The sequence below is a fragment of the Sminthopsis crassicaudata genome, chromosome 1, assembly GCF_048593235.1.
Source record: "Sminthopsis crassicaudata isolate SCR6 chromosome 1, ASM4859323v1, whole genome shotgun sequence".
Classification (NCBI taxonomy): domain Eukaryota; kingdom Metazoa; phylum Chordata; class Mammalia; order Dasyuromorphia; family Dasyuridae; genus Sminthopsis; species Sminthopsis crassicaudata.
Genome location: NC_133617.1, coordinates 432,388,775 through 432,412,198, shown reverse-complemented (window position 1 = coordinate 432,412,198; position 23,424 = coordinate 432,388,775).

Sequence of the window (23,424 nt, the reverse complement as noted above, 5' to 3'; positions counted from 1 at the left end):
GAAAGGTGAACTGTTTTATTCAGTAGTCATCAAATGTACCTTTAAGGGGCATATCTGAATATCGAACTGGTCCTAATTTTAGCATAAGGGAGCATGGAAGAAAATTGGATAAGCAAATCAGTGAAGAATGATGTTTGGACTTTTTTGATGTTACTTTATTTTCCAATCTGTTTAGAAGGGGAAGGCTTGGGTCTCCAGGTCTGTCTGTCATACTTCTTGGATCATCTGAGGGTAGGTCATATTAGATTGATTGACTATTCTTGCCCCAAACATAATTTAGCATACAAGTTAGAAAAGTAGGCCCAATAAAATTATGTATAGATTCTTAATAATTTTTGTGTTACAGATTACTTTGGCAGGCTGTTGAAGTTGATGGATTCTTTTCCAGAATAATGTTGTTAAATGCTTGAAATGAATATACAGGATTACAAAGGAAACACATTATGTTAAAATCTCTCTCTCTCTCTATTTGTCTGATTAAGAATCTCTAGCTTGGGAAAATTGGAAACTAGTAAGGCAGAAATTAGGCATTGAGTCACACTTAACATTGTACACTAAAATAAGATCAAAATGGGTTCATGATCTAGGCATAAAGAATGAGATTATAAATAAATTAGAAAAACATCGGATAGTTTACCTCTCAGATCTTTGGAGGAGGACAGAATTTGTGACCAAAGAAGAACTGGAGATCATTACTGATCACAAAATAAAAAAATGTTGATTATATCAAGTTAAAAAGCTTTTTTATAAACAAACCTAATGCAGACAAGATTAGAAGGGAAGCAATAAACTGGGAAAACATTTTTACAGTCAAAGGTTCTGATAAAGGTCTCATTTCCAAAATATATAGAGAATTGACTCAAATTTATAAGAAATCAGGCCATTCTTCAAATGATAAATGGTCAAAGAATATGAACAGACAATTTTCAAATGATGAAATTGAAACTATTTCTAGTCATATGAAAAGATGTTCCAAATCATTATTGATCAGAATAATGTAAATTAAGACAACTCAGAGATACCACTATACACCTCTCATATTGGCTAGAATATTGAAAAGATAGTGACAAATGTTGGAGGGGATATGAGGAAACTGGAATACTGATGAATTATTGGTGGAGTTGTGAACAGATTCAGCCATTCTGGAGAGCAATTTGGAACTCTGCTCAAAAAGTTGTCAAACTGTGCATACCCTTTGATCCAGCAGTGTTATTACTGGGCTTATATCCCAAAGAGATCTTAAAGAAGGGAAAGGGACCTGTATGGGCAAAAATGTTTGTGGCAGCCCTCTTTGTAGTGGCCAGAAACTGGAAACTGAGTGGATGCCCATCAATTAGAGAATGGTTGGGTAAATTGTGGTATATAAATATTATAGAATATTATGTTCTGTAAGAAATGACCAGCAGGATGATTTCAGAAAGGCCTGGAGAGACTTACATGAACTGATGCTGAGTGAAATGAGCAGGACCAGGAGATCATTATATGCTTCAACAACAATACTATATGAGGATCAATTCTGATGGAAGTGGCTATCTTCAGCAATGAGAGGATCCAAATCAGTTCCAATTGATCAGTAATAAATAGAACTAGCTACACCCAGAGAAAGAACTCTGGGAAGTGAGTGTGGACCACAACATAGCATTTACACTCTTTCTGTTATTGTTTGCTTGCATTTTTGTTTTTCTTCCCAGGTTATTTTTACCTTCTTTTTATATCTGATTTTTCTTGTGCAGCAAAACAACTATATAAATATGTATACATATATTGTATTTAACATATACTTTAACATATTTAACATGTATGGGACTACCTGCCATCCTAGGGGAGGGGATGGTAGGAAAGAGGGGAAAAGTAGGAACTTCTGTTTTTGCAAGGGTCAATGTTGACAAATTACCCATGCATGTGTTTTGTCAATAAAAAGCTATAACAAAATAAATAAATAAATATAACCATCACCACCCCCACCCCTACCCACCTCCCCGCCTTAGGGGTACTCCAGCAATCTCTGAGTAAAAGTAAAATGCAGTCCTTAGTCGATCCCAACAGTGAAAAAGTGAACCAAAAAGACTTGCTATGTGTTTGTAAAGCCTACTCTGGGAGGTAGTTTTATTGCTATTAAATACTCTTTTTATACTGTGTTTCCAAAAGGGCATAGTGTATCAATGGAAGGATAGATATAAGAGAAACAAAACTAATCTTCAAAGACAACACTTTAAAAATATTTAAAGTTAAATTAAATTTTAAAATATCATTTTTTTTTATGCGTTACACAATCTGAAGTAAAATATGTAGGCTATAATGTTAGAAACAAAGTTTGAATTATGGAATATATTCCTTATCAAGATTTACATTTTTTTGTCTTATGATACTATTGTCAAGTTTTAAATGTGTCTTGTCAAGAAAGTTGAATGTGGTTGGTTCTGATTGGATCTAGCTGTCTTCTAATTATATATAAGTATAGCAGATTACCACTTAACGATGCATAATCATCAAGAATTTCACTGAATGATCCAGAAAATTAAGAGGTTTACCTAAGGTTGTAGGTATAGCTAGTATGTGTCTGAACCCTGAACTTGAACCCCAGTCTCCCTGATTCCTCAATTGTCTTTCTCTAATATGCTCTGTTGCCATCTAGGTGACAAGAAGATGAAAAATGAAACAGTCCTTGTCCTCAAGAAGCTTATCTTTCACTGCAGAATTTCCTCCTATTACTTCAGTGAGATAAGTAAAATTTATATCAATTCTCATGAATTGAATTCTTTATTTCAAATTCCTCATTGACTATCTGTATCCAAATATTTCACTGTTAGCACATCAAACTTAACATGTCCAAACCTGTGTTCACTGTTTTATCCCTTCCCCACCCTCAAACCAGTTCTTCTTCCTAATATATTTTTGTTGATTGTAACATCATCCTTTTAGTCATACAAGTTCAAAGCCACTGAATCATCTTGTACTCTTCTCTTTTTCTTTGCCCCACAATCAATTAAGCACCAAGCTTTGTCAATTCTACCTCTGCAAGAATTTCCTCCCATTCCCTTTCTACTACCATGGTTCAGGTCTTCATCACCTCTTGCCAAACAAAATTATTCAGTGTCTTCATTTTCACCTTTCATTTGTACCTTTGCTCATCAACTTAAATAGGCACCTCCACCCATACATGCTGAAATCCTTCCTCCCCTTGAAAGTCCAGCTCAGGTCCCACTTCCGTAGAGTCTTTCCTGATCTCCCTTCTCCCTTTTCCCTAAAAGTGATTCTTGCCCCTTTTTCAATTTCTCATACTATCATTTATGGATTTCTCTTGTTATATTTATATTTTAATTTAGTCATTCATATACATTTTTGCCTCCCCCTTTTAATGAGAAAATAATTGAGAACTGACTGACATAATACAAAGAGTTCTCATTTTACAGACAAGTGGATTGTTCTGCAGATCTCTACATGAAGAGATTTTTACAATAATGCAAATTCACCCCTACTCACCCAATTTACTTAGCCTATATAATAAAGACATAATGAAATAATACCTTCATATAAATGATAAAATGTACTAAAATTCAGGCCTATTAAATACTTTCCTATGATAATAAACAAAATTATGAAATAAAAGGTAAAGTCAATGATAAAGTATGCATAGTACTGTATAGTAAAGCTAACAAAGATGGGACCCTTTCCCACTCACTGCACCTAGGCTTTATTATTTTTAGTGATGGCTTTGCAACTCTTTAAATGAGGCTATTGAGAGATGTTAGTGCTCCTTTTCCCCTCTTATATGTGACAAACACAAGCAATATTATCCCCAATCAGTCTTTGAACTTTAAAAAATCTTGAAGTATTTGGATTCATCTTTTCAATACAAGAAAAAAAATTCACTTAAATGATTAAATCTTCTGCCAACTGTTTTATTGTGAAGTTTTTTGGTTCAGTCTTGGATTCTGAAACTTCCCTTTCTTCTTCTGTGATCTTTGTAAGTAGAAGCTCAATCAGTTCTTTTCCATGAGACTCAATTAACTCTTCCACATCATTCTTATCCACTTCCAGCTCCTCCAATTCTTGTACTAACTTTACAAACTTGTTACTTATTTCTTTCTTTCTTTTTTTTTTTTTTTTACTTATTTCTTTAAAACTTTAAAATCTTTTTCAAATCCATGACAATCAGGAATGAACCATGGGTACTCTTTCTTACGTCTTTCTATGCCTTAGCAACATTGTGGATTGCATGGTAAATATCATAGGACTTCTAGAAATCGCTCAATGTCAAGTTCTTATCTGCATTCAAAACGGTAGTTGCCTAGACAAATGCCGTGGATAAATAATACCCCTTAAAATTTGACATCCTTCCCAGATCCATAGGTTGTAATAATGAGGTAGTATTAGGGGAAAGGTAAACCACTTTTACATTGTCATTAAAATCGTTCATTTGGGGAAGGGTAATCTGGGTATTATCCAAAATAAGTAGAATCTTGAAAGAAATTCCATTATTGTGGCAAAACTTCTAGACGTCAGGAATGAAACAGTATACAAACCCATTGTAGAAAGATGATAAGGGTTATCCATGCTTTAAGATTAGTAAACTAGTACAAGTAGTATTTATTACCTTATTTATTACTTTTAAAGCTCTAAGATTTTGAGTGATACATTAAAAACAAGTTTTAATTTGCAAGTCTCAGATGCATTCCTTCCAAGCAGAAGAGTAGCTGGTTTTTGAAGCTTAGTTCCCCCCAGCATAATTTTTTCTTCTTCCAGAGATGTAGAATCAAGATAGCATTCCTTGATAAAACAGGGTGGTTTCCATTTGCATTAAAGATTTGCTCTGGCAAGTATGGACATTCAACTTTTTTTTGGCAGGAATTCTGGGAACTTTTCTGCTACTTCAATATCTGCACTAGCAGCTTCTCCTGACACACATTATGAAATCCTGCACGATTTTAAAATCATGTAAAACAACCACTGCTTATAGTAGATACCCTGAGTTCCCTCGGGGTACTTTACATTTAAATCTTCTAAGATCCTTGGAGCCTTTTCTAGAATTGTCAAGCTTTTATTCAAGTAGTATCCTTCATTATGAAATTCATAGTCAACACCCCAAGACTAAGATCATGTGCAATGGATCATAATTTTGCCTTCATATTTTCTAAGTTAGGTTTTTGTTTTCATTTGCATGGTTCATTTCATTGGTTTATGCTTATGAGATGGTTCATTACCATAGAGAACATTTAAGGATCATTATTAAGCACAATATCACTATTTACAGACAACTGGAAATTGATTTAGAGATGCTTCCCAACTTCCCACCATTGTGTACACTACCTGTATCATATTGTATAGCATCTGATTTGCATCAGGAATCTTGTAATTTTTTTGGATTGCAGATTTCTTTCAGAATACTTTATGTAAAGTCAAATTTGCACAATGTGAATGTACTTAAAATGAGAACTGTCAGTATTGCTTAACGTTTATATCTCCAGCACAGAACCTGGTGCATAGTAAGTGCTTAATAAAGCTTGTTAAATCAAATATTTATTGAAAGTCATCTTCTTAACATAATTACAAAGTATGAAGGATCCTGCCCTGGGCCTTAAACTCTTCTGACTCAAACTTGGTTTTTCTAGTTTCCTAGTTACTGAGGCCTTCTCTTGAAAATGATGTAGGGGATCTGAACTTCAGCTCCAGGGCTTTTATCTTGGACTACTTTCTTTAAAAAAATAATAATAATAATTAAATATTTTTTCCTCAACGGTACTTTATTTTTTCAAATACATATATTGTTTCCAATATTCATCAAGGTAAAAAATTTTTTGTCCCAAAGTTTTCTCCCTTCTTTTCTTACTTGTCCTCTCCCCGTGACAGCAAGCAATTTGATATAGGGGAGGTAATCAGAGGGGTTTACTCATTTTTAACAGAGAGTTACAATATGCAATTGGTTTGACCTCATTGACTAAAAATGGAGGAAGAAGGCAGAGTAGTCTGAGTCCCGTAGCAAGTTGGGGGAGACTAGGAATCTCTCAAGCACTTGAGAAATGATTTCCTTCAAGCCTCTCATTTTGCAAGTCAAGAAACAAAAGCTCAAATTTGGAACTATATTCAAGGAACTATAAAACTGTGCATACCCTTTGATCCAACAGTCTCACTACTGGGTCTGTATCTCAAAGAGATAATAAAAAGACCACATATGCAAACAAAAAGTGTTTGTAGCAGCTCTTTTTATAGTGGCAAGAAACTGGAAATTGAATGAATGTTCATTAGTTGGGGAACAGCTGAATAGATTATGGTATATGAAGGTAATAGGATATTATTGTTCTAGAAGAAATGATGAGCAGGCTGGGAAAGACTTACATGAACTGATACTGAGGGATGTGATAGAACCAGGAGAACATTTTACACAGGAACAGTAAGATTATATGATGACCAACTGTGATGAACTTGGTTCTTCTCAACAATGTGGTGATTCAAGACAATTCCAATGGACTTGGGGGAAAATGTCATCCATGTCTAGAAAGAGAACTATGGAGATTGAATACAAATAAAAGCATACTATTTTCACCATGTTTTGTTTGTTTGATTGCTTTTTCTTTCTTATGTGTTTTTCTTCCTTTTGGACTGACTTTTCTTATAAAACATGACAAATATGAAAATTTGTCTAAAAGGATTGCACATATTTAACCTATATCAAATTTCTTGCTGTCTTGGGAAGAGGGGAAATAAGAGAGAGAGGCAGAAAAATTAAAAACACAAAGTTTTACAAAAATGAATGTTTAAAACTATCTTTACATGTATTTGGGGAAAATAAAATATTATTTAAAAAAGAAACAAAAGCACATTGCGGCTGAGGGATTTAACAAAAATTGACAAGTATATTTAGTATATATACATGTACATATGCATATATTCAAAGCCAATTCCAATTAGGCTTAAAAGATAATAATAAATGTTGGAGGAGATGTGGGGGAAACTGAGGCACTAATACATTGCTGGTGGAGTTGTGAACTAATCCAACATTCTGGAGAATGATTTGGAACTATGCCCAAAGGGCTATCAAATTAAATTGTGCATATCCTTTGATCCAGCAGTGTCTCTATTGGGTCTACATCCCAAAGAGATCATAAAAAAATGAAAAAGACTCACAAGTGCAAAAATGTTTGTAACAGCCCTTTTTATAGTGACAAAGAACTGGAAACTGAGTGGGTGCTCATAAGATGGGGAATGATTGAATAATTTATGATATACGAATGTTATGGAATATTATTGTTCTCTAAAAAACAATTTCAGAAAGGCCTGGAAAGACTTGCATGAACTGATGCTAAGTTAAATGAGTAGAACCGAGAGAACATTATACACAGCAACAAGATTATGTGATGATCAACTGTGATGGACTTGGCTCTTTTCTACAATGAGCTGATTCAGGCCAATTCTAAAATACTTGTGATGGAGAGAGCCATCTGTATCCAAAAAGAGGATTGTGGGGACTGAATGTGGATCACAATATACTTATTTTCACCTTTTTGTTGTTGTTTGCTTGCTTTTTTTTCTTTCTCATTTTTCCTTTTTTAAAATGATTTTTCTTGTGCAAGTTGATAAATGTGGAAATAGGTATAGAAGAATTGAACATGTTTAAGATATATTGGATTGCTTGCTGTCTAGGATGGGGGGAAGGGAAAAAGAAAAATTTGGAAGACATGGTTTTGCAAGGGTGAATGTTAAAAATTATCTTTGCATGTATTTTGAAAATAAAAAGCTATTCTTAAAAAAGAAAGCAAATAAATAAATAGATAGAGGCACCCCCCAAAAAACCAAAACAATAACTCTATTGTGACAGAAACAGGAAACCCCTAAGAAAAAATTCTGAAGAGAAAAACAGAAGTAATTCTAATCAGGAAAAAAAAAAGAATTCTTTAGGAGTTCTCTGAAGGGATTTCTATGCATGTACAGGGAACTCATTCCCCAATCAGCTATATATTTTTTAAAAGACATGCATAAGAAAATGGGTCAAGGCATTACAGAAAGGATGAAATTAAAAGTTTGTTGAATTGAAAGAAAAGTATCAGGGATACCAAAAACTAGAAAAAGCTGAGGAAGGTGATAAAATATAAGGAAAATAAAACAATTTTTAATTGAATAAACATAAGCCCTCTTGAAAACTTCCAGGTATTAATGATCTACAGCCCTGAAGGGAAGAAATTGGCAACCACACATGAGGAAGAAGACATGGGGAAGGGATTGGAGTTTGGGAATGGTATCAGCCTCTGGAAGCTTGTGTGAGGGCCAATATGTTAAAGAAAAAATCAAAGAAGAGATACGAAAATCTCTACTCAGGATGGATGAGATGATGAAAACAATCCAAAGGTAGAATTACACAACTCATAATTATTATTATTATTGCTAAAGAGGATGATCTTTGAATTGTAAATGATAGAACAAAAAATGGCTAACAAGGAATTAATATTCAAATGGAAAAGAGAAGACTAGGGAGGGGAAGGGAGAGATTTGAGGAATGTGTTCAGGTGTTTGGACAACTGTCACCAGAAGAGGGATTAGTCTTGTACAGTTTGGCCCCAGAGGATAGAGAACCAAGAACAATGGGAGTTGAAAAAGGTCAAATTTATATTCAATGTAAGGAAAATGTCTCTAACAATTAGAGCCAGAGACTGGGATTCCAGCAAAGTGTTTTCTCAACACATACTGGATGACCATTTGTCAGTTTTTTATGCTATTGTAGGGATCCCATTCCACTATTACTTGAGCTAGCAGACCACTCTAAAAGTGTAGGAATCTATGAAAATAAGTAGGGAGATGATAAGAAAATACATAGATGTCCTGGAAAAGCAGGAGTTATCAGGGACAGATGGAATTTTATCCACATCCATGAAATAATCGCCAGATGTACTTGATGAATTACAGTTAATGATCTTTAAAGGACTTTGGACTTGATTTTCCACAAAAGAATGGGAAATAATCTTCTGAAAATTACAGGAAAACAAGCTTGACTTTTATTCCTGGTAAAATTCTTGAATGTATTGTTAAAAGGATGGCTAATGAACATTCAGAAAGCAGTGATCGCAAAGGGCCAACATGGCTTCATTGAGAATTGGTCATGCTGGACCAGCATGATTACCTGTTTCAATAAGGTTACCAAGTTAGTAGATCAAGAAAATACTGTAGACTCTCATGCTACTCTTGTAGAAAAGATGGAAAGCTATGGGCTAATTGATATGTAGTTAAATGGATTCACAACTGGCCGAATGGCTGGACCCTAAACATTAAATGATCAATATCAACTAAGAGGAAGTTCTTTAATAGAGTATCCTGGGATGTGTTGCCTGGATTTTTTGCTTATCATTTTATCAATAATTTAGAAAAAATATAGTAGATATATTTTTCAAATTTACATATAACAGCTATCTTGAAAGGAGAGTTAATTCAGGATCCAAAAACTTCTATGCATGCTATAACATCTAAATGACTCTAATGGTTGGTTGTTGTCTTTTGATTCTTGAAAAGCATCAAAATGACGTCACTATGTTAGAATTGACTTTCAGTGTATCCAGCTATGGCTGATCAGACCAATATGAACTTGAAATGCTCTGCCACAAATAGTCATTATGAACATTATGGACCTCTCCCACTTTCCTTCAGAGCCTCCCAAACAATGAGCTAGCTCTGTAAATGCATGTGTCAATCTCAGTATCAATGTGGACATCCTTGGAGAATATACTGCCGAGGTAAACTTCACCATTTACTCCAACTGATGGTTCCACATATGGATAGTGTGGTACTGGCTGATGGAGGACCTGTATTTTCTTGGTGTTAATTGTTAAGACAAAATTGCCAGAAATAGCAGGGAATCAATCCAATAGCTGACTTTGATGCCATGTTTGTCCCCATTGAAGGTGTTTGACAACATGGTTGAAAACATCATGCTACAAAGCATGGGAACAGACACAGAGCCTTATTTCACTCCATTGGTAACTGGGAAAGCTTGAGACCATGGTCCATTGTCCAGAACCCAGCCAAGCATGCCGTCATAAAATCGAGGTACTGATGAACTCCTCTGGGCAACAAAATTTTGACAATTTTCCATAAACCTTCATGACTGACACTATCAGTCAGATAGACAAATGTTTTATAAATACAACTATTCTTCCTCTGCCATTTTTCCTGGAGTTGCTGGGTTATAAACACCATATCGACTATTCCTCAGCCCCTTCTGAAGCCATATTGGCTTTTAGGTATAGGACCTTTTTCCAGATGTAGGGTCAGTCTATTAAGGAGGAATCTGGCAAGAATTTTTCCAGCAATGATTAAGAGACCCCCTCCCCCATGATTGTCACAGGACAACCTAATTCCTTTAACTTTATAAAGATGAACAATGGAAGCATCTTTGAATAACCTCCTCTTGTCATATAATGTGGAAAATTTCAGTCAGCTTCAATGAACCTTCTCACCTTGTAAATCTCAACTGGAGTAGAATCGGCACCGGGTGCTTTACCACACAAAAGTAGTCTAATGGCATTTTTCAATTGGAACTTCAGCTTGGATGGATTGATTTCAACTTGAGGGAGATGGTCAATAACTTCAGCATTGATGGATGATAGTCTGTTGAGAACACTATGGAAGGATTCAGCCCATCTCTCTAAAATCATGTCCTTATCACTAATCAATGTGGCACCATTGGCACTGAGTAGCTGAGATGCATCATAGCTCTTTGGCCCATAAATAACCACAAATAAATAGTGCATCATTAAAATGCTTTGGATTGTTACTATCAGCACAAAACTGAATTTCATCTGTCTTCTTACTGAGCCAAGAATCCTGCATCTCTCTAAATTTTTATTGTATTTTACTTTTAATGAAACTGAATGCTCTCTTCTCTGAAATGGATGAAATATCTTGCTGGTTCATCCTATGGAGTTCTTATTTTTCATTTAGCAGCTTCTAAATTTCCCCATCATTTTCATCAAACTAGTCTTGATGTTTGCCACTGTTCTGTCCCAGATAAGCTAATGTAGTGCTGTACACCCAAATCTCTGAAAGCTGCTCACTCCTTTTTGTTGCTTCATTGTTGCCAATTGTGTTTTGGCTCAACTTACCTTCTAGGTTGGCAACAAACTGTTTCCTCTCAGAGAAGCACTCTAATCAGTTGACAGTAATTCTTCTAGTAGTCTTTTTGTCTGGTGGCTCCTGCTTTAGTTTAATGTGAATATTGAGGTTGTATATACATATGTATATATATTGTATATATATTTTGTATATATATTTTAGTGTCTCAATGGCAGGATGGAATCCTTGCATGCTACAGCAATCTGGCCAGGATTGGTAAGCAGACAATTTTTAGGGCACCTTTTCTAGCCCTTTCTTCACACATGGAGATGAACAGTGTGATCCTTAAAAGGTGGCTCAGATACCAGTGAGCTGCCAAATCCCATTGCTGCTTCCAATGAGACGACAGCCTTATGCTTGGGCTGCCTATGTGCAGAGTTGTGACTCCCAGTGTGTCTGCACCTGCTGCTTCATCACTCACCCATTTCCACAAGGCTTTGAGGATAGAAATGGTAATATGGTATCTTTTGATTCATGCATAAATTGGATTTAAGTGAGGCAGAGTTGCATGAAATCTTTGGTCTTACTCTCTCCTCCAGAACCAACATTGTCTAGTGGCAGGACAGAGTCAAGGGGACTGGTGATGATTCTAGTTGCAGTGGATGATCTTAGTATCTTTGATGTCAAACCAATCTCTAAGAACTCTACAAGACCTGCTTCACCTGCTTTCATGGCCTTGGAACAAATTATTCTCATTCACCCATTGCACTAAAAGAAGTTTTTATATCCTTGGAATAGACACACTCCTAACTTGCCATAGAGTTTGAGCCCCCCTTGGTTCCCCTCCTCATTGGCTGATTCTAATAAGATGAAATTCAATGTAGAAAAAGTCCCACCTTTGAATTTCAAAAGCTAGTTTCAGAAATAATTGTTTCTCTCAGTAGAAAGGTCTGATTAAATAATTCATCTGAAAAAGATCTGGGATTTTTATGGTGTGTAAATTTATCACAATGGTTAGCTATGACATACACAAAAGCTAATATGGTGTTACATTGCATCAAGAGAGTAATGATATCCAGGACAAGTTTTTTAGATAGTCCTGCTATAATATGCCTTGGTCAGAGGTGAAATATTCTGTTTAGTTCCTACATATGAAGTTATGTAAAACATTTACATAAAATTCATGTTGCAAAAGAAAACATAGATCTCCATCCTCCCTCCCCCCTGAAAAAAACCCTTAAGAAAAATAAAGTTAAGAAACAATTAACAACTTTAGCAAAGTTGCAGGATACAAAATAAATCCACATAAATCATTATCATTTCTATATGTTATCAACAAAGTCCAGCAGTAAGATATACAAAGAGAAATTCCATTTAAAATAATTGTAGATAATATAAAGTATTTGAGAGTCTACCTGCAAGGAACTATATGAAAACAATTACAAAACACTTTCCACATAAATAAACTCAAATCTAAATAATTGGAAGAATATCAAATGCTCATGGGTAGGCCAAACTAATACAATAAAAATGACAATTTTACCAACTTAATCTATTTATTCAGTGTCATACTAATGAAACTGCCAAGAAACTACTACAGAGTTAGAAAAAAATAATAACAAAGTTCATCTGGAAAAACAAAAGGTCAAGAATTTCAAGGGAATTAATAAAAAATGCAAATAAAGGTGGCCTCACTGTACTAGACCTAAAACTATATTAAAAAGCAGTAGTCATCAAAACCAGCTCTTTTTAACAATGAGGTGATTCAGGCCAATTCTAATAAACTTGTGATGGAGAGAGCCATCTGCATCCAGAAAGAGGAGAAAATGTAGATCACAACACAACATTTTCACTTTTTTTTTGTTCTTTGCTTTTTGTTTTCTTTCTCATTTTTTCTTTTTGATCTGATTTTTCTTGTGCAGCATTATAAATGTGGAAATGTGTATAGAAGAATTGCACATGTTTAACATATATTGGATTGCTTGCTGTTTATGGGAGGGAATGAAGAAAGTGAAGAGAAAAATTTGGAACACACGGTTTTGCAATGATGAATGTTGAAAATGATCTGCATATATTTTGATAATAAAAGGATATCATTTTTTAAAGAAGGAAAATAAAGTTTAAAAAGTATGCTTCCTTTTTTGTAGTGGCTAGAATTTGGAAACTCAATGGATGCCCATCAATTGGAGAATGGCTGAATAAATTGTGGTATATGAATGTTATGGAATATTGTTGTTCTGTAAGCAATGATCAGGAGGATGATTTCAGAGAGACCTGAAGAGACTTACATGAATTGATGCTGAGTGAAATGAACAGAACCACGAGATCATTATATACAACAACAACAAAATTGTACAATGATCAATTCTGATGGACGTGGCTCTCTTCAACAATGAGATGATTCAAACCAGTTCCATTTGTTTAGTAATGGAGAGAGTCAGCTACACCCAAAGAGAGAACTATGGGAAATAACTTTTTCTGTTATTTTTTGCTTGCATTTTTGTTTTCCTTATTTTTACCTTCTTTCTAGTTCCGATCTTTCTTGAGCAGCAAGATAACTGTGTCAATATATATACATATATTGTATTTAACACATACTTTAACATATTTAACATATATTGGACTACCTGCCATCTAGGGGAGGAGGGAGGGGGAAGGAGGGGAAAAATTGGAACAGAAAGGGTCAATGTTGAAAAATTACCCATGCATATGTTTTGTAAATAAAAAGCTATAATAATTTTTAAAAATATGCTTCAATCTGTATTCAGAAACAATCAGTTCTTTCTCTGGATATGGATAGAGGTTTTCTTCGTGATTCCTTCAGAATAGTCTTGGATCATTGTATTGTTGAGAACAGTTGATGGTCCCACAACATTACATTACTTTTGTACATAGTACATTTCATTTTGCACAAGCTCACAGATAACTTCCAGGTTTTTCAGAAAGAGCCTCAGAGAGTCTATTTAGGGTAAACTTTAGAGGGAAATGATAGCTGTTTTCAAGGATTTGTAGGGTTGTCAAGTATAACAAGCATTAGAGTAGCTTTGTATGGCACCAAAGGGCATAGTTAGGAATAATGGGCAGAAATTATAGCAAGGCAGATATTGGCTCAAAGCAGCAAACACTAGATTATTGTTATCCCAAAAAAGAATGGATTACTTTGAGATAATAGGTTCCCAGGGAGTCAGTAAGCATTATTAAATAGCACCTACTATGTTCCAGGCACTGTGCTTAAATTTTGGACATACTAAAAAAATGAATTCGACAATCCCTGCTCTCTATTATAACATTCTTTCTCCCATTCACCTCTCTTCTCCCAAATCCTTTCTCCCATTAATTCCTTAATGAAGTTCTAGGTATTTTTATTTTAATTATGGAAACAGGATAGGGATTCAAGAATCTTTAAAGAACAACCTTGAAATTAGGGGGAGAAAACCCAAATCATGGAGACATGTTTTTTTTTCTGCAAACAGGAAAAAAGGAGAATTTCTATAAAGAGAATTCTTTTCATCTGTATCAAATTACACACACACACACACACACACACACACACACACACACACACACACACACACAGAGTTAAAGTTCTGGAAGTGAATACTGTTAGTAATACCTTTCTGATGGGCCTCTCTAGCCTTTACTTGTGCTATACTTCCCATCACCCCAAGCTTTCAGCTCTGAGTTTTCCCCATCACCCTACCCCCAAGGCTATCTGATTTCAGATCACCCACTACAGCTGCCTGTAAATGTGAAAAGGACAGAGGATTCCCTGGGATTTCCCCCCATTTCCCCAACAGGAAGGAATCTATGGCTTCTCCAGTTCTGAGTAGCATTTAGACAGATTGTTTACTTTATGTCTTACATGAGCAATCTGGGTTTCCCATATCAATTGTTAATCCTAGTTACACCCCCATCAGATGCATCCAGCTGTGAAAGTGTTGAAGCAGAAACTGGGTCTCAGCCCTGACAGTATATTACATCATCTCCTGCTGTCTCCAAAAGCATAATAAGGCTTTGTATTTTACTTAGAACCCTAATTCCCAGTCTCTTCCATAAAAAGCTTAGAAGTTCCTTTGTACGTGAAATTCCCTCTGAGATCTTCAAACAAATGGCAATTTTCTGGAATTCTCTTCCTTCTTTGTAGAACTGGTAGGCTATGGGTGTGAAACATCATGTTTTCTGTCAGACTCGATTGATACATTAATTTTGTTGAATTGCTTTTATTTTCTCTCTTCTTACTCTTTGCTACAAGGAATAGATTGCTGGGTAGAGAAGAAAGGCAAGATATATTTAGATATGAAAATAAAAGATAACAAGTATCTTTAAGTTGGCTTCTTGCAAATATAAGCCATTCTTTTACAGAATCAACAAATTAGATATAGAAAGAGCCTTCTAATTCAAACCCTTCATTTTACAAATAAGGAACTGAGGACTAAAGAGGTTCCATGACTTAAAGGTCTCATAGCAAGTTAATGATAAAATATGCAGCCAAAGTCCTATGTCATGACTAAGAATATATAGTAAATTTAGGTAAATAAGGTTCACAGGGAATATTAAAACAATGCATGGTTGAGAAGGTTTGGAAAGGAATTGGAGCAACAGTATGGCCAAAGTATTGAAAGAAACAGGGGTTGAAATGGAGACAACTTTGAGTCAGGGGCTGAAATTATTGGAGAATAGGAGTGTGTCCTGGAGGCTCCCAACTGAGAGCAACAAGGATCTTAACAGGATGGAGTTAACTTTTAAAAAACTTTTTAAAAGGGATTGTCATCATTTTTTTTAGTATGTCCAAAATTTAATTTTAATTTTATTTTTAATTACATGTAAAATAATTTTAATATTCATTTAAAATTTTTTAAATCCAAATTTCCTCATTTTCCCTAAGATGATAAACAACTTTAAATAGGTTATATATGTGCATATAAAATGTATTTCCATATTAGTCATGTTGTGAAAGAAGGAACAAAAGGAAAAAAACAAAGTGAAAATAGTGTGATTCAATCTGCATAATGACTAGGATGGTTGCTGGGTGATGGATCTAAAAGTAGCAGTGGAGACCAGGACATATTAAATCTTCTTGATTTTCTGTATCAAGTGTCAGGAAAGGGATAGTCAACTTTAGAGATAATGCCCAGAAAGGTGGTGTCTTAAGGAGAAGAGTAAGTTTCAAAGAGCTTTAGCCTAGAAGATGGAAGGAATGTGAGAAGAGGCTGTAAGGTAAAAACACAAGTTTAAATCTAGGAAGTGTCTGAGGAGAGATTTGAACTCATATTTTCCTGACTGGAAGACTCAGTATTCTATTTATTGTATCACCTAACTGCCTCTTCATCTGTAAAATTAAAAAAAGTTAGCATTTACCTCCAAGGGTTGTTGTGAGACTCAGATGAGATAATAATTGTAAAGTACTTAATATAGTGCTTGACATATAGTAAGTTCTATGTAAACATTAGCTTTTATCATTATCATTATGGTTGGAGAGAAGTTTGATCATAAGAAAGGAGAGATTGGGACAGAGCTTTAGTTCAGTGTTATCAAGTTAAAATAGAAATAGGGCTATCAATACAGTATGTGATAATCCTTGAAAGCTATATACTGAGGGAAATTGAAAATGTGAAATTATATATGTTTTATTGTATTTTTATTTATTTTGTTAAATATTTCCTAATTACATTTTAAGCTAATTAGGGCTGCATTCAGGAGTATTGTAGGTGCATGGGACAGTGTGTCTGATATTTTTGATATGGTCCATCTTTCTCTTTTTATAGATGTAGAATCTGAAGTTCAGAGTATTTGTAAGTTACTCAAAGCCACTAATAAAATGTGGCAGAATTAGAATTCAAATCCCTTTCTTCTGCTTCCAAATCCAGTGTATTTCCCACTGAGCCATGGTTGCAGAGGGCAATGTTGCAGATAAGAGCAGAAGAATATGATAGGGACTCAAGAGAACCTCCATGGATGGAGAATGTCTTCACTCTCCATGAGAAGACACTTAAACTATATCTTAATTGTGACTTGAGACTTTATGATAACAAGTAGAGCTATAGCAAAAAAGTTACAGGTGTTCATCCCCTCTGTTTCCCACCACCTCTTACTTAACATTTTAAAGGTAATTTTTTCTTTTATTTCTGGCATAGATTTCTGAGATTAGAATGTAAGCTCTGACTTGCCCAATGGGAGAAAAGGTCAAGGAAAGAGCAGAGGAGAGGCTGTTTAATCTTGTATTTTACCGTTTTTACTTAGCACTCCTTTTACTGACAAACACCTTATCAGATGGGATGCCGTTTCCCAAGCTCATAATAAATCCCTTTTTGCTTTGTCTTACTCTGAGAGTCTCTGATTGTTTTTGTGATTGATACTGTCCTACATAGGGGGCAGGGGAGGGGAGATAGTGACTAGGACACACTACACTTGCTACTAATCTAGTACCCCGTTGGGGTGTAAGTCCTTTGGCTAGACAGCTTGATGGAAGGGAGGGAGGATAAGAAGCATTCCATACCACCTACCAGGAAGTTGGGTCCAGAATGGAGCTTTTAAGGAGGTAATATGAGTTAGGGCTATATAAATAGTACCCCTGCACTGGGCCTCCTGTTAACTGTACAACTTCTAGGAGGAGGAAGCATAAATGTCAGGCCCTGGGGAAAAACTCTGGACACTCCTTACAATAATTGCATCTATAATATAAATTCTCTGATTCTCAGGTTAATGTTGTTTTTTCTTTGTCTAGCACACTACCTTGCTACCTTCTCTTTAGATCCCTCCATGCATGAAGTGCTCTTCATGTTGATGTTTTTACTCTGATAATGTCTATACAGCCATAATTGTAGTATCTGGGATATTTGATCTTAAAACTCTGTTTTTACCCAAATAACCAGAGAATGGAGGGCAAAGATGGCCTAAGGGTCTGAGATATTGTTTGATTGGCCACATGGGATGCATGAGATGTCCAGGGAGGACTAGCACCTCTGATGTGAGGGCTTACTAAGCCCTCTTCAGGGCTTTTCAGGGTCCTCTGAAAAGGATGACCTCCTGTCACTCAACTCTCATCTGTGGCTCTAAGAAGCTGTAACATATAAGAAGGCCATATCCTGGCAAACTTTCTCCTGGATTACCAAGTTGATGGTAACCGACTGACTTCAAACCTATTGGCGACTTAGGGGAGTTTCTGCTCCAAGCTTGTGAAGATTTCTCCGGGTGGGATAGACAGAAGGGAACAATTTGTTCCAATGGCCAAGAAGGCAGCTAAAGCAGAGGCTGTGAAACCCCTAGAATTTGCTCAGACATTGAAGGTGCCAAGGTCCTCCACTGTATTCTGGGCCATCAGACTTTTGTCCTGCAATTGGATTTTAATGACTCTGAAAAAGAGATTAAGGCTGAAGGCTTTGTGCAATTCTACCTCACTTAAATGAAACTTACTCTCATGTCAATATATCACCATTTGGTCATTGATTCTCTATGAAATGGATAAATATGTTTCCCAAATTCACATGATAATTACATTGAGTCTAATACATGTTTGACAGTTTGTGTGATCTTCTTTCTGTGTCTCTATGAGCAATTCTTCTAAATTATATATGGATCCCAAATTGGCTAATAACAATTATAGTTCATCTTTATCTTCTCTCAGCTTCTCTGCCACAATGACCAGGAAGCTTTTGTGAGAGGCTAATTATTCCTTGAAGGCAGCTGGATAGCTTAATGGATGGAGGTTTGGACCTAGAGTCAGGGAGACTTGTTTAAATCTGGCCTCAGACACTTATTAGCTATGTGACTTGAACAATCATTTAACCTCTATTTAGCTTAATCCACTGGAGAAAAAAAAGGCAAATCACTCCAGTATCTTTGCCAAGAAAATCTCGTGGCCAGTATGGTCCACAAGGTCATGAAAAGTTGGGCATGACCAAACAATAATAGTAATTACTTCTTTATGTCTTTTAGAGATGACTCATTAGGGCTAAAATGTATTAGGGCAGTAGGAATAGGATCTCAAAACTGAAAAAGAAAGAAAAAAAAAAACAGTCTTTGGTCTGGAGACTATCTTTTAATAGCATTTGCTTGAATAGAGATTCAATCTAAACTAAAATTATTCCAATTACAGGTCTGAGTTATTATCTAAAATCTCGCTTCAATCTATCGTCTCTTCCTCTGTCCTCTGTTTCAAGAATATTAAAAGCTATACAGGGATAAAAAGGATAAAGAGCAAGAAAGTGTGAAAAGTGATCAGAACGATTCAGAGGCATAACTAGTAATTTTGGAACCTTGTGCAAAGGTACAAACATGCTTAGGACAAGCAGCATGAAACAGGCCTTGGAAACAATTTTTTAAAATACATCATTTAGGAAAAGGACTAGCAAAGGATTTGGGAAGAGATAGAGAAAAGTCTAGAAGATAGAGCTCAAACTTAAAATTTCAAACAGCTTATTAATTGGAAAACAACGCAGTTGATTTTTTTAAAAGATGGTGAGCTTTTGTTTCAGGGAGAAATTTGGGATTATTATTATTTATAGTCACAACCAACTCTTCATAATCCTGATGAAGTTAGTGACAGTGTAGAGAGTTGAGATATGGGAATTCCTTTCTGGTCAGTGCATGTCCTTCGTGAAAGAATTTACAAACGCCAAATATTAGACTGGCAAAAGGAAATTTATTGTAGGTACTGCAGAAGTCAGCTTTTGCTAGGAAGACTGACTTCTAGTGACAAAGTCCTGGCAGAGAAATAAAGGTCCTAGCAAAGAAATCCTGGCAGAGAGCTAAACAGAGGTGTTAACACTGAGAAGAGAATGTCTTTACAGCAGGCAGGAGTCCTAGAAGCTATGCCAAAGAGGCAAAGCATGCTACTTCAGACATTTTGTAAGGAATGAGTGAACAGAAACATATTTTACGAGCAGATCTTGGCGGGGCCTGAGAGGGGGGCAGTTTAGATCAGACCAGGATCTCCCAATTAAGTGAAATTATTTTGAAGGCTTTTTCAGGCTGAATTTGAAGGGATCTGGCTACCAATAGGGGGGAGGGCAGTGATTTACCTTAGAAAAGGCCAGCCAGGAGGATATGCTCTCTCTCATAGACACTATGAAGCCTGGGAGACCAGGAATCTCCCTTTTTTTACAGAACAAAAGGGGACACAATTTTAGAGTGATAATTTTGCACTGCCCCGTCAATCCCAATTGGAGTTTTCTTTGCAAAGATACTGGAGGCATTTGCCATTTATTCTCCAGTTCATTTTACAGCTGAGGAAACTGAAATAAACAGGGTTAAATGCCTAGCCCTGGGCCACATAGCCAGAAAGTTGTTTTAAGTCACATTTGAACTCAGTTCTTCCTGACTCCAGGCCAGGAGCTCTATCCATTTGGCTGACTCTCTGCCACTTAGGATCATTAAAAGAACTAAAAGATTTCTTACTGGTTATCCAACCTGTTCTCCTGGTTCTGTCCAGAAAAGTCCTGTACCTATTTTCCCAAGTAATTTTCCATTCTCTCTGTCTCTCCCTCTCCCCCACCCCTCACCCCTTTTCTTTTCTCCTGTTGTCCTTTGGAAGCCAATTGGGAATTGGAAGGCACTTGCAGCTGTAAAATCTGTCTTACAAAGAGGTCAGAATAAGGAGATCCCATAGGACCTCTGCCTCTAGCTTGCATAACACATTTGTCCTTTTTCCATTGCACATGATTCCTTTCCTTTCTATTCACATTAGGAGGAGTTGCAGGAAAAGCCTCAGCCTATTACACAGGATTGAGCAGCCAAAATCCTGCAGACGGTTTTTTGGAAAGGACACTCTCCTGAAGTTAAAAATTGAAACCATCCTCCTAGATAAGCAATCAAGAAACTGTACACCAGGTCTATTGAAGAAATATGTACAAGTGCTGTCAAGATCCTCATGGTTTGGTGACCTAGGTCAAACCCTCTTTTATCCACTCTAGTTTCAATTCCAGGACTAGATAAGATCATACCTAGTTCTGAAGAACAATCACCTCACTAGCATAAGTACTAATTGAAATACCACTGCTGTTTATGCTCTCAAGTAGAAATTGCTTCCCAGGTGAGTTCTGAGCAAATTCCATATTTTGATGGTTACATGAGCTCATTCATTGCTGATATGACTCATTTGTGTTTTTGACAGATCCTCTTGTGGAAAGGACAATAAGGCAGATGGGAAACCAAATATCTTCTGTCATTGGGAACTTCCTTGCTCATTTGTGGAAAAGAGGCAGTGCCATAAATCAAGGCGGTGTGAACCTTTTACAAAATTTATCTAACTTACACAAATCTCCCCAGTCTTCACAAATTACTATTTGTCTGCAGAGCAATTTGCTTACCAATTCAAAAATCCTCCGCATTCTTCAAGTACAAAGACTTCAATTTCTTCTTTGCCTCTTTAGCCATTTGTCCAAATCAGACATCCAAATTCAGATGCACTTGGAACAGGGAGCTTTTGTAAGAGCTACAGGTGAAGAAAGCTGTTTGCTTACCATTTCATCAGGTCTCTTTCTCTTCACATGTAGATTAACCTGTCACTATTTTGTAGCAGCCAAAATTCATTAGGAACTTGACTTCTAATTAGCTGTTTGGCCTAAGAGCTATTCCCAAACAGATGTTGGATGGCAAGACAAGTTTTCCTTCCCACAGATGACTGGGAGTAGAAGCTCAATTATTTCTATTTGGTCTCTGTAGCCCTAGGATATTATGAGTTTAAAATATAGACATTTCTCTTCTCCTTCCTCCTGTCTATTTCAAGCAAATCAAAGACTTGGGTTAAGAAATATGATCACTAAGAAACAATTTTGTTACCATTCTTTTTATAAGCATAATGAACAAAAGGGCTTTTGATTTCTGGGGCTGAACTGACATCTGCTGGTGTGCACATCAAAATTCAGAGACCCGACCAGCTTTACAGAAAGTGGAGAGAAGCATACTTCTAATTATTGTCAAAGATTAAATATTTCCGGCTGGAGAGCTGCAGCTTTTCCTCCAGCATCCAGCCTTAACCTACATATGCACATATACTTTAGAAACTTAGTGGTGAGTACCTTTCACATTCTTGGCAGTGAGCCTAGGAGAGAAGGTAATAAAAGAAAACAAGCAGTTCTTTCTTAAGGATAGGTATCACTATTTTTCCCTAGAGGACTCTCCCCCCAGTATGAGAGACTTTCATACAAATGCAGGAAAAGAGTTATTTCAACCATCAGTTCAAGGTGGGGGGTATGGAGGTGTCCACCTTCCTTCTGGTAAATATTTTTTGCTTCAGGCCTGTTCTAGAATGGCTTAATAGTGGGTGTTTCCTTTTCTTTATCATCTTCCTCCTCTAGTAGTTAAGAAATGTGCCATTTCCAGATGTTTCAGCTGGGGTTCTCCACCCATTCTGGAGCCACCCCGTGTGGTGCTTAGCTGTCAGATCCCTTGCATATTACTGTAGATTGTATTATTTATTATCAAAACCAGAAATAATTATCTCTCTGCTTTTGTGGAAAGAAGGATCATTTTTCAAGGGGAATTTGCTCATTTATCAGCAGCCTCACTACTTCCTGACAAAATGGTTCTTGAGAAAGTGGAAGCATTTTTGTTGATGAATGAATTAAAAAGCATTTATTAAGCATTTACTATCTGTACATTTTAATCAGAGGAGACAAGAAATATAAGTGCTGAAGTAGATAGAAGGCTGGACTGGGAAATCAAGAAGATCTGAGTTTGATCTGCTTCAGATAACTAGCTAGCTGCATAACTCTAGGCAAGTGATTGAAGCACTTTCAGCCTCAGTTTTTTCATTTGTAAAATGGAGTAAATAATAATACCTCACAGTGCTGATATGAAGAAGGATGAGTATTTTAGGCATATCCTCAAGGGTCCTTTTGTGTGGGACAATAGAGACCACAAAAACAATCAGAAACTCTCAGAGTAAGAAAAAGCAAAAAGGAGTTTATTATGAACTTGAGTATTTGTCTGTAAAAGAAGTGCAAAACATAAACTGCAAAACACAAGATTAAATAGAACATAAGCCCTCCCCTTGACCTTTTTTTCTCATTGTTTGGGGGAGTCCAGGTTTACATCCTAAACCCAGAAATCTATCCCAGAAGCAAAAGAATGAAAGTCAATAATAACAAACTCTTAATTTAAATTTCCCTAGAGAACTGTTATACAAGCAGATATCTCAGATGAGAGAATTCAAAGCCAAAGTCACCTTTAAAAGAAGTACTTAAATGCTAATTAAGAGGTGGTGGGAAACTGGAGAGAAATGTTCATTCGAGATAATCCAACACCTGCAGCTTTTTTAGCTATAAATCAACTTGTTATTATAAAGTCTCAAGTCATAATTAGGTCATATTCCCTTGAGAGGGTCTTAGTTAACTTAGTTAATCCCACACACTTAGATCAGCCCCCACTGACATCATTGAGTTAGGT